The following is an 11,986-nucleotide window of genomic DNA, read 5'->3' on the forward strand; positions in this document are numbered from 1 at the left end:
AAAATTCATAGTCTTCATCCAGATTTTGTGTGTCTTTTCACTGAACACAGCTGGTATCCACAAATAGTATTTGATAAACCTGGTTTTTTGGGAGGTGCTATTACCTCTAAGCAAAGGATATTAAGGTGCTGTCCTTGTCTCTCATTATGAATTTGAGGACCTGATCAGGGTAAAGATCATCAAGCATTGGAAAAGTTTACGGCTGTAATAAATCTAATTTTTTCAACTAGGAAATTTCTGTGAGGTTTTAAAAAATGCCTGGTGAGCTCTGGCCTCTGGATCATGGAATAGTTGAGGTGGACAGGGACCTCTGGTGAACACCTGCCCAAAGCAGGGTCAGCCAGAGCAGGTTGCTCAGGACATGGTCAGTTGGATTTTGAATATCTGCAAGGATGGAGACTCCTAACCCTCTCTGGACAATCTGTTCCTACATTTGATCACTTGAACAGGAGAAAAAAAAGGAGGGGGCTGGGGGGTGACTCTTAAGTTTGAATAGAATTTCCAGTATTTCTGTTCACACCCATTGCCTCTCGTGCTGTCATTGGGCATCACAGAGAAGAGTCTGGCTGCATATTCTTTACTTCCTCCCATCGTGTATTTACACACGTGGGTTTGATCTCCCTGAGCCATCTCTTCTCCAGGATGAACAGTCCCAGCTCTCAGTGTCTCTTCGTATAGCAAATGCTGGAGTCCATCAGTCATCTTCGTGGCTCTTTGATGATATTTATTAATGTTAGAGATCTACATGTTACCAAATTAGAGACCAGTTAAGATCACATTCTAGGCAAGTTTATATCTTTTTCTGGAGAGAAAGGGACGTTCCTGGCGCTTTTAAGGTTGTACAGGATGGAATTTTTACGTTGTAATGGGGAAGCTTTTTCTGCTAAAAATTTCCATATAAATGCTATTCTCAGAAAACCATGATCTATACTCCTGATAAATGAATTCACCCATGCTTCTGCTGAAGTAAACAGGCACAGATCAGGTAATACTTTTACCAATGCTTTACTTGATTGTAATTTAGTAGTAAGAAAGTACTTTCCTTCCAAACAGTGTAAGAATAAGAGATGGATCGCACAGTCAGCTTGCAGGGGTAAAATATGCTTCAGCTGACAAAGGAGCTGGTTTGCAGTATTCCTATCTAAGTCATATGGTGATGGCAATAATGATCTGTCACAACCGATATCTTCAGAGTAATTTCTCCCATACTCATCTGGATGTCAGGAACCTAACAGAGAAAGAGAAGGTATGAGTAGAACAGTAGATGGCAGAATCACTTACACAACCCAAGCTTTCTGACCCTTAGCCTTCCTGCCAAACACTGTCCTCTTGGAGGCATTCTTTGAATTATTTTTTCATAAATAATGTTAGTTAGATGCTTACTGAATACTCAATTGTGTTTTCACAGCTACTGGACTGCACTAAAGAGTATTCTTTCTCCCAGGCAAGTATGATAAAGAACGAAAAAAAGGCAGCGTATCTCAATCCTCTGTCACCGTTGGGTTCTTGAGCATGAGCTGACACACACCATGAACTCTGAAGATACAATGATCGAATCTGTGCAGAGAGGAAGTAAAAGATGCTGGAATTCTATAATCTAACATTGTCCTTAGCAGTAACTAATATAGGACATTAAAATTCACCATGAATGACAAATCATGATTAAATGTGTTAAAGATTTTTTTCTCTAAAATATGTTTTATAGGATTTTTTAAAATAAATAATAACAGAATAGGGCATAAAACAATGTTGCAAGCCAGTGTCACTGTACAGTTTGAAGTATAATTGATGCATTGTGATAGAGAAGGCAAAAAGTATGCCCAAGGATAAATTTCTCACTAAACTGACTAACAGGGCAGCAAAAGCCATGGAAAAAAAGTGGAAGCACTGCTTACAATAGATATTTTATTTATATTTAAATATGCTGCTACTTTTGTACTCTCACTAAGCCTAACACACAGTATTTGCAAAAACATCTGTTTCTCCCATCCTTCAGCTCAGTAGTCTTCATTGCTATTTTCTTGTCCCACATACAATCAGTAATTTTAATTATTTCCATTATCATGTACTTAGCTAAGAGTTTAGTTTCAGTAAATTAGACTGAATCCAGTTTGCTTTCATTATTTTCTATTTGTTCCACTTACTGCAAATTATTCTCTTTGGTTGTTATTATTTTTCATTAAGTTCTTTGAATTCTGTGAATCCTTTCTTGAAATACCCAGTAATGCACATATCTAAACTAAGTCTGTTTTCACTAGTTATTCTATGCCTTTAGTTTTTGCTGCAAAAAACACAGCCCGAATGACAACATGGTTTAATTCCTATATGCTAAAAACTAATACCCTGTAGCTATTTTCCTTAAATATCACTGTGGGGGAGGGAGTTGCCTACCTTCCTCATGCAACTGTTCCACCATCATTTTTTCTTTCTTCTCCTCTGCTACAATATGATTTCTTAATATCGGAGATGATGCCTTCTTTTTTTAACCTCCCCATACAAAGTTACATATTCATTACCTACCTCTTGCTTACAGTGTCGCGTGAGCCTGAAAAAATTCGTCTGGTTCGCGTAGCAGAGAAATGCTGATGTGGGGCTCAGCCATTCGCCCTACTCCAAAATGCAACAGAAGGCTCCCATGTAAAGCGATATCCCTTCTGAACCCCCTGCCTGGCATGGCCAACAAACAATGTAGAAACAGCCATGGATCTTCTACTTTTTCCAAGGTGTGTGAGATACATAAACCTTTGTGGCTGTCCTCTTCCCTGAGGTGACTAATTTCTGAGTGCTGGTAGCTAAATGGCTGTGTCTGTACAGCCTGTTCCATCTGCTTTTGGAGTACAGTGGGCCTTAGTGCAGCTGCAGCCCACCTGCTAAAGTCTCCATCTCAGCAAACCTGGATTTCTAGAGCTTGATGTCCTGTATTGAACTAGCCCTGGCAGCCCCCCTGCATCACAAAAATGTATCACAGCCTACGCAGGAGCCTTTCCACATCAGGCTGCCTTCACACAAGAGCTGGTTCCTCAAATCAGACATCTATAAACAAATTGCTCCACTAACTATTGCAACTCTCTTACCGATCTTATAAAAGATTGAAATTCCCAGCTTAGCTGCTAGGGTTTTTCTTACCATAACTGATTTGCTTCAGTCTGTTGATCACGAGCTTTACATCTACTATTTAAAACAGAATTTAAACTGCACAGGTTACTTGCTTATCAAATACGTTTTGCAAAGATGGATCAAGGAAGGCTTTGGTGACAAGTACCGGGTCATTGCTTTTTCTCATTCTACAAGCACTGAAACTTTCTATGAGGTACAGCACCCATTGCCATAGCTGTCATGGATTTCTGGCATCCCATATAATAATTTAATGTTTGTAAGAAGAAGTAAGAGGAAAAGATGCACTGTGTGTGCACATCGTCAAAAACTCCTCAGAAATAATTGGTTTAAGTGACTAAAGTTGAAAGAGTGCAAGAGCAGTGCATAGCTTCATCTTGCTTCGCAGCAGAGACAGCATTGGCTGGCTGGGATTAGCACAGCACAAGTCATCTTAGGTAGATAAATAATGAATGTCACCATTAAAAAATTATCTTCTGTGTGACAGTCAACAAAGTATGAATGGAAATTCAGTGTAGTAGAAATGGAAGAGAGCAGATTGAAGAGCAGAGCAGCATTTCCGTGCAGATATTGCTAATGTTTTGATGTGAGGTAATTTCAAGCAAGTACTGGGTGTGCCAGAAATTATTCAACTCGGTCCTTTTCGTATCACACTGCAAAATGAGGTCATTGGAAGCCGGGAACGGACAAATGAAAAAGCTTCCCTGCAAATACTAGTGAATCTTGATTATACTTTCAGCTCCAGGCACACTCAAACTTGTGAACGTGCCAAGTCCTTGGAGGCAGCTTGGCAGACACACGGGCTGCCCAGAGCCGCTGTGAGGTGTACGGGTGAGAGCACCAAATTCCGCACAGCAACGTTTTGTAAATGCATATGTAGAGTAAACATACACATTTTTACACCTGTTTGAGATATCTTAACATGGAATTAATATTCAGTAATTAATGTTAAGAAGGATGTCTAACATCTGGAAACTCTTCTTTTTCAAATATAATACTGTGCTTGCTCAAAAGCACAAAACTGTCACTTTTTCTGATCTTGTTCTTCCTCCTTGAAGGCCTGTTACATTATCTTTTTAATCATCTACATCCATTGGCTTAAAAGCCTAGCTTGTAAAACACTTGTCTTTAAGTGTGCAATATCTAACATCAAAATTCATACTAATTGCAAGAGAACAATAACATAATCATAACATAGCAAGAACTGGCAAATTTACATTAATAAGATCAAGTCCATGCTGTATAGCTGTAAGCAAATCTGCCTCATAAACCTGAGTCACTTCTCCCAGGAATTACTTTGTTGGCAGCAGCTTGCGCACGAGAAAAACCGATGGGTACATGTTTGTTGTAGCGAGGCTTTGCTTTTGAAAGCGCTGCTGAAGACAAGTAGATGGGTCGGTGTTGTCTGAAGGACCAGGCATAAACATCAACCTGCAAATTTCCTAAGTGAGTCAAAACAGCTTGTGATGGGCTAATTTACAAGTGTGAGTTTCTGACAAGACATTCAATTTATGTCCCATAAACTGTGCCACTTGGCAAGAAGAGAAATAGATGAGAAAGGGCAGAGGGAGTGTTTAAGTTTCCATGTCTCTTTAAAGGGGAGGAAAGGGCAGTTTAACTTTGAGAGTGTGCTAAGAGGGTTAATTCAGGAGAAGTTCTGCAATTTATTCTCGTTCTCAGTAATGTTGGACCTTAGGGCTTAATGTAATGGAATGTGATTTAGAGTTCTGAATGTGCTAATTTTGTAATTCAGGTGTCCTGTGGAGAGGCTGTGTTCATGCCAGCTGTCTGGGGAATTAAATGCAGCTGATTTGTGTTGGGGAAAATGTGTGGTTTGCTTCAGGCCAAAATTGTTGTAAAATTTAAACCAATGTGTTTTTCTCTCTCCTTAATTTAAAGTATGGGATACAGGTGGGCCTGAGGGGAATTACCCAGGGCTCCCACATACTTCCTCATGTTTAGTATAGAAAATTCTCATATTGTTGAATTATAGCACTTGATAACCAGCATGAACTAGTTTTATTTATAACACTGCTCTTCTATTTTCCTTTGCTTTTGCCCTGCTTTGCGTGTTCCATCTTCATCAAACACTAATTACAGTAGGATTTTGAGTTTCATGCTCTCTGCAAGCATGAGATGTCAACCCAATGGCCAATTTCTTCAGAAGAAACTCTCGTGTTAAGTATCAATTTGATTTTCATCCATGAGAGAGATCCAGGGTGGGGAAATGGTTTCCATAATGTTCTTGAATCAAACTGAAGATTTTTTGATGTTGGTGTGAAATTGTGAGCTAAGAGCGCCTGGTACCATAAGGGGTGTGCTCGAGTGTTAGCTCGACAAAGCAAGCAGAGTTTGGTAGGTGAATAACACAGCACTGAACTATTTATTTATTTCACAAGTATCCTCGGGATATTCCGAAATGTGGTTCGGAGAAATAAAGGACCATGTCTTCAGCTTATGTAAATCAGAGTTGCTCCATTTGCTTCGGTGAAACTATGCTGATTTATGCTAGCTAAAGAGCTGGACCACTGTTCCTTAGGCTATAAAAATGCTTGTTGCTTTACAAATGACTCTGCATTTGAATGGCATTATCGCACCATAACACCCGACCTGAGAGGTGAAATTGGTTACTTTTATTGGAATCAAAACAATTATATTTCTATCTTTGCTGGTTTACTTCAGCTGCCTTGGGAAAACATTGTAAGAAAGCAGGAAGGTGAAGTTGTCTTTTTATATACATTCTTGCAAGAGAACTGCCTTTTTGAAATACAGCAAAGACCTCTTAAATAGAAATGCCAGTGAATAGCAAATGAAAAGTGCCTGGTTTGTTTTTTCCTCCACCTCCATCTTAGTCTCTTTAACATGTCTTTTTGAAGATAAGTGCAGGTAAATTACTTTGGATCTCTTACTGTTAAAAACAAAATGCTGGGAGGACAGGATACTCAAAGATGCTAATAGCACAGTGAATAAAAGGATTTACCCAAACCAGCTTATGGAACTATGCCAATTCAGCCATTCAAAACATGATACCTACATCCATCAGACACAATGTTTTATGATCCATGTGGTTTTGGGTAGCTATATTCTGTATTTGTTGTTTTTGCTAGAGAGGAGATGAAGTTAGCAGAAAATCCAAAGGAAGCACTATGCGGAAGTGATGTATGTGTCTCAAGGTAACATTAGAATCAATTTCTGATACGCACAGAATAGATACAGACTCATTTAATTTGTTCTGCTTAAGCATGGTTCAAAATATTTTCTTCACAAAATCATTTTGAGAATGCTAGTATGTATGTGGTGTGGGTACATACTAATATTCCACTAATACCTGACAGGTAAAATTTCATTTCTAAAAGGACAGTGCCTGACACCGTGATACAAACAGCTTGTTTCTGAGTGGATAAAATAGAAGACAAATGTTGCCCTTAATGGAAATCAAAATTGTTCAAAATTGCAAAATGATTGCTCTCTGACTCGACCACACTTCAAAGCTTTGCATGTTGATGTATTTAGTTCCTGCCTTTATTTTTATTCAAAGTTCAAGAAGCTTGTGATAATTTACCCACTTCCTTCTGTATTGCCCATGACTGTGGAGCTTAGTATTGGTTTAAAGTAATCTAGATGTAATCATTTGTTGCTGCTTCCTAGTTAATTTATCCAGTTAAATTATCCAGTTAATAGATAGCACAGGTAACCGATGCAAGCCTTGCACATTCATATGGGTACTTCTTTCATGATGTTGAACTGCAAGATTTTTTTTCTTTTGGCTGAAACTTTTTTCTTCTAAAGTTGCAGATTCAACCCAAATACACGGCAAACTCATTTTCTGTGTTCTAAGAAAGCTGTATCATTTCACTTTGACTTTTAAAATAAAATGTCAGTTTTCTCTAGGGAAAAAAAAAGGTTTATTTAAAAAAAAAGGAAAATTCAGAATAAGAAATGCTATTTCAATAGAAACAAAATGCTTTGTTCACTCTCTACTGATCTATTTTACTTTTTTTTGCTCATAAATATATGGGTTTGGCCAATAAAAGAATAATTTCTGATTTTTATTTTTATAAATAACAAAAAGCAGCTCATTCCAGAGCTTTAACGTAAATATAACCAAACTTTCTTCACATCACATATAATGAACACCTTTCCCTGTTTCTAAATTGTCACTGAAACCTTTTAGCAGAAGTGACAAGACTATCAATCAACTGCTATAGGATAAGAGTTTATCTACATGATTACCAGAAAATTAATCTGAAATAGCCATTAAAATAGTGGAGCTAAATCACTTCAAGAATTTATTGTGGACATTCGTATTCAAAATTAAATTGGTGTTAATTTTATTTCATTTCCTTGACTTCACAATACAATAATGCTTTGTTATGCCACTTCATGCTGTACTCCTATCAGACCTTCTAAATGGGCAAAGAACTATGCTATAGAAAGTGGTACTGGCTATTCAATGAGCATCATTTCAGTACTTGGTTATCATTAAATTAAAGATACAGGAAAGTATTCAGGATAATAAGCTATTGAATGTGAATGTTAATGCAAAATGTGAAATTGAGGTCTTGACCACTTTGCATAAAAGTAAGTATGTGCAGACTGTACTTCCAAACTGCTATTCCTGTTTCCACTGGAGAATAATCTTCCCTTCTGATTACATTTTAGTGGGTTGTTTCTGAGTTTCACACCAGGGACAGTTTTATTTCAGTTTGTAATTACCCATTCTTCATTTGTTTGAATAAGTGAAGTAATGTTTGTAAGTCACTCTATGTCTTCAAAAGAAAGTAGGTACAGAAGTGCAAACTCTTATTTATCTTCTTCCAAGATGGACACTGGGTGTCATGACAAAACAATATGGTAAAAGAAAAGATGGTCTGTTTCTGAACATGTGAGTTCATCAGAATATAATTGTGTTAGGTGCTTCATCTGCAAATCAGATCATAAACTTAATCCAAGCCTTTTTATAAGAGCTGACACATTTTGCCTTGAGTCAGAAATTTGCTGTTGCTACCATTGGTTATGCCCAAGGATTATTAATATTTGGCATCAAGTTCAATTTTATTCAGTGACTGTAACAGAGATCAACCTTGTTTGATCCCTTGCTTTTCTTCAGGGAAATTAATTCCAAATGATGCAGCTGGATTGAAGAACTGAGAATTTAAATTTATCTTCTCTGCCGGGTGAAGGAGGATGCATATTTATAACATGAATAGCAAACTCTACATTCTGGCTTCCCATATTTTGCTACTTGCTACCAATAGTAAAACTTCATGCTCTCAGCAACAGCATTTCAAGAGGTTTTTTCTTTTTATAAAACTCTCATATCCAAGAGTTAAAAGTCCAGTCACATAATTTGATAAAGGAATATTCTCCTGCTTTTATAGATTAATTTAATCGTTATCTTGAATTGTGTTGTAAGTGGGTGAAAAAGAAATGCATCTTCCATTCCCTTTTTTTTCTGTCTGTTCTTCCTGGCTTGTTCAAAGAGTTTCCGGGCTCTTCAAGTGTAGCTCATGTACTGTCTCTTCGCTTTCTCTGTATGTCAGATATTGGTACAGACCTCCGTGTAAATCTCTTTGAAAGCTACTAATGAAAAAGGACAACAATGAAAATTAGTTGGCGATATTACTATCACATCATTTGGCCTGAAATATCAAGTTTAATTTGTTCAAGGCTTTGTAAAACCTCTCCCATCAGATGACTTTTTCTTCTTGTGAGCTGCACTAATTTCCTTTGGGTTAGCCTGGTAGAGTCTTCCACTAGTTGCCTTCTTCAACCCCATAGAGCTACTACCTTTGCTTGTGTCTTGGACTGAGCAATATAGAACAGAGTATATATTCTTACCATCCTACGTCAAGCTAAGTAGCTACATAACTTGCTTTTTTTACATCTTTCATAAATGTTTTTTCATTTGTCCCCTTTAGGCATAAGCATCACTCCCTTACCTTTCTGTCACCTTTCCTACAAACACAGCTTTTGGAAGTGTCCTGGAAATGCATCTAGTGAGGGGAAATAAGGTAATAACTGTCCTGTGACTCAGGGGGGAACATAAAAAAACCTCAGAAAATCTCTTCCTCCTGGTCCATTTAGCTTTGTATTTTCTTTCTCACGCTGACTCCCATATTCAAAGTAGGATTAACCGTAGAAGTATATAGCAGAAAGCAAAGTTCCCCAGCACAACGAGACAGGGGTGCCTTGAGCATCTCCTGGGTGTGACAGTTCTGCAGAGGTTCCCTACCCCTGGGTGCTGAGAACTGCAGCTGGCATATAGGGAGCATAATTCCTACAAGAAAGTTTAACCACCTGGAAACAGAAAGAAGAAAACTATCTCCCTGGTGTGTTCTAGAAGCTGGTGAAGGGATTGTGTGTTTACCACCAGCTCCCTTAGTACCATCCCTTTGCTTTCATCCTAAATTCAGCAAGTGCAACATTCTGTCCTGTCCTGACTCACTATAATTAGCTGGGGCAGCAATCGATACCAGTAATGAATTTAGGGACAACGTTGTTACTATTGATTAGAATACTTTTTGTCACCTTCCCTCTCTTGGCAGCATCATGGGAAGAAATGTATGGTTATTTCAAGGCCTTTTGACACTGGGCTTTTACAAAACATTCAGGCATTCTGAAAAACTGACCCTAATCGTCCTCTTTTCCTGCTTACAAGGCCTGTTTTGGTCAGAACTAGAAAACATTTTAAAAGTCTATAAAACTGATAGGACATTAAACTGACATGTTTCCAGGGTGTCTTTTTAATACCGCGTGGTGTCAGCTGCGGCTGTGCCCACCATGTTATAGAACTGTACAACAGATCTGCCCGGATGATGACGACGCTTTTGCAAAAAAGCACTTTGGATTTAGAATAATAACCACAATCTGCTACAAGACAAATGTTGATGAAAAGAGGATGCCAGCAACAGAAAATGTGACAGAGCTGGAATTTCTAACAGCAAAGCTGTGTGCAGCAGTGTTATTCACACCTCGAAATGCAATCTCCCTCAGATAGCACTGCCTTCTGATATGCAATACAGGCGTGATCAAAAGCCTATTTAAGTCAGTGGACTGATTCCCAATGACTTTAATGGGCTTTGGATTACACCCTAATTGCACTGATGTTCCCTTTACTAAAGCTTTTAGTTACAATGGAGCTCAACAATGCTGTTTGTTTTTCCCTCGTTTTCAGGTGTTAATATTTTCTCTCCATCTAAGTGAAGCCTCAGTTATCAGGGAGGGGAGGAAAAAGCCCAAATCTTTCACCAGCTGCAGTGATCTGCTGCACAAAGATCGCCACTGCTCAACGCTGAGTCACAGTGAAAAAGATGATGATGATCATATAGAGGCGGTTAATAAAAGCAAAAGCGCAGTGGCATTTCAAGCCTGATTTGTCAATAAACGTCTCCATGCACGAATGGCCCACTCTAGTGAGAGAACCAAAAGTACCTATGAAATGGGAAACTACGGAATATCAAATGGGACCCGGGTTCAGTGGGAGAAAAGGTCTTAAGAGAATCAGGGAGTGAATTTCTCTTTTGCTGTAAAAACACAAAGAAAACAACTCATGGTTCATAGGGACATTGACAGTTTCTAGGACTTTTCTCTAAAAAGTATGAACAGAAAAAAAAATGCTCAGGTGTGCCGTCCTTGAGCAGGCCTTGTCAATGCTGGAGTAGATTGCCCTTCCCCTCTGGTGGGCAGCTCCCATGGGGCCATGACTGTCATTTCACTATAAGCAAAACATACAATACCCTGTGCCCATTCCCATGATGCGAAGGTGAATTTCTGACAAAACACCCACACTTACATCACTAAATTCTAATCTCATCTGACAACTAAAAATAATCACCCCACTAGTCCCTGGCTGCCTTGGCTTCTTTAGTAAGATAGAATACTCCTGTGACAGCTACTTGCTAACTAAACGTATTGACAGAAGCTGCCTATAAATTAATTAACTGTTTAAGCAAATTAAACAGATGGAAAACGGGGAATCAGCTATGAGGGAGGGATGGATGGACAGTCAGGGACACACAGACACAGTCACACTGCTGATGACAGCATTCCCTTTCTCTCCCTGCGGTCTTCACCTTTTAAAACGGAATACAGAGGATCCTAAGTTTTGCTCATTTGATAAAGAGCGCATTCCAGGGCTTCAGATGAAGTAAATTGACAGAGCCCAGTGGAACTGAATGGACCACAGTATATATTTTAGGTGCTCACTATAACTGAATGTGCTATAGATGTAACAGCAAACTAAAAATCACAGGAAAAGTATAGGCCCAGGTATAATGAAATTTGGAAAATATTCCTTTTATTTATTTTCTCTAAGGTAAGCAAAAAAATTAATTTTCTCTTACCCCAACCAAAATATTCTATCCTCCTTCCAGGTTGTTTAATCCATTTTCATTTGAGTCTGTTTTAAATGAAAAATTAATTTCAAAATAAAAATTCAGAAAGGTTTACTTAGAAAATGTTAAAGTGAAAGCTTTTGACATTTCCAAAATGGAACATTTCAGTTTCAAAATATGTCAAAACGAAATGTTGCATGTTTTGGCTCAAACTATTTGCATAAGTCAGTCTGAATTTGCTATAATAGGTTCTCTCCTCCAACTCAGGAAGAGTCGTTTTTGTTGGTTGGTTTTTTAGCAAGTTTATTATTCATCACCTTTTCAACTCCAGATTTGATTCCATGTGCATTTCTTTTTTGGTGTAGAAAATATTATTTTATTTAACAATGCAAAAATACACAATCATCAGGTAGAAAGCTTGATCTGAAAACAACAATAGGTGAGATAGGCTAACAGAATGATTTCGTTCTTAAAGTATGAGCAGAAACCATCTAACATACGCTGCCAGACAACTCTTTGACAAGTTTGAATTTCCA

The sequence above is a fragment of the Caloenas nicobarica genome, chromosome Z (assembly GCF_036013445.1).
Source record: "Caloenas nicobarica isolate bCalNic1 chromosome Z, bCalNic1.hap1, whole genome shotgun sequence".
NCBI lineage: Eukaryota > Metazoa > Chordata > Aves > Columbiformes > Columbidae > Caloenas > Caloenas nicobarica.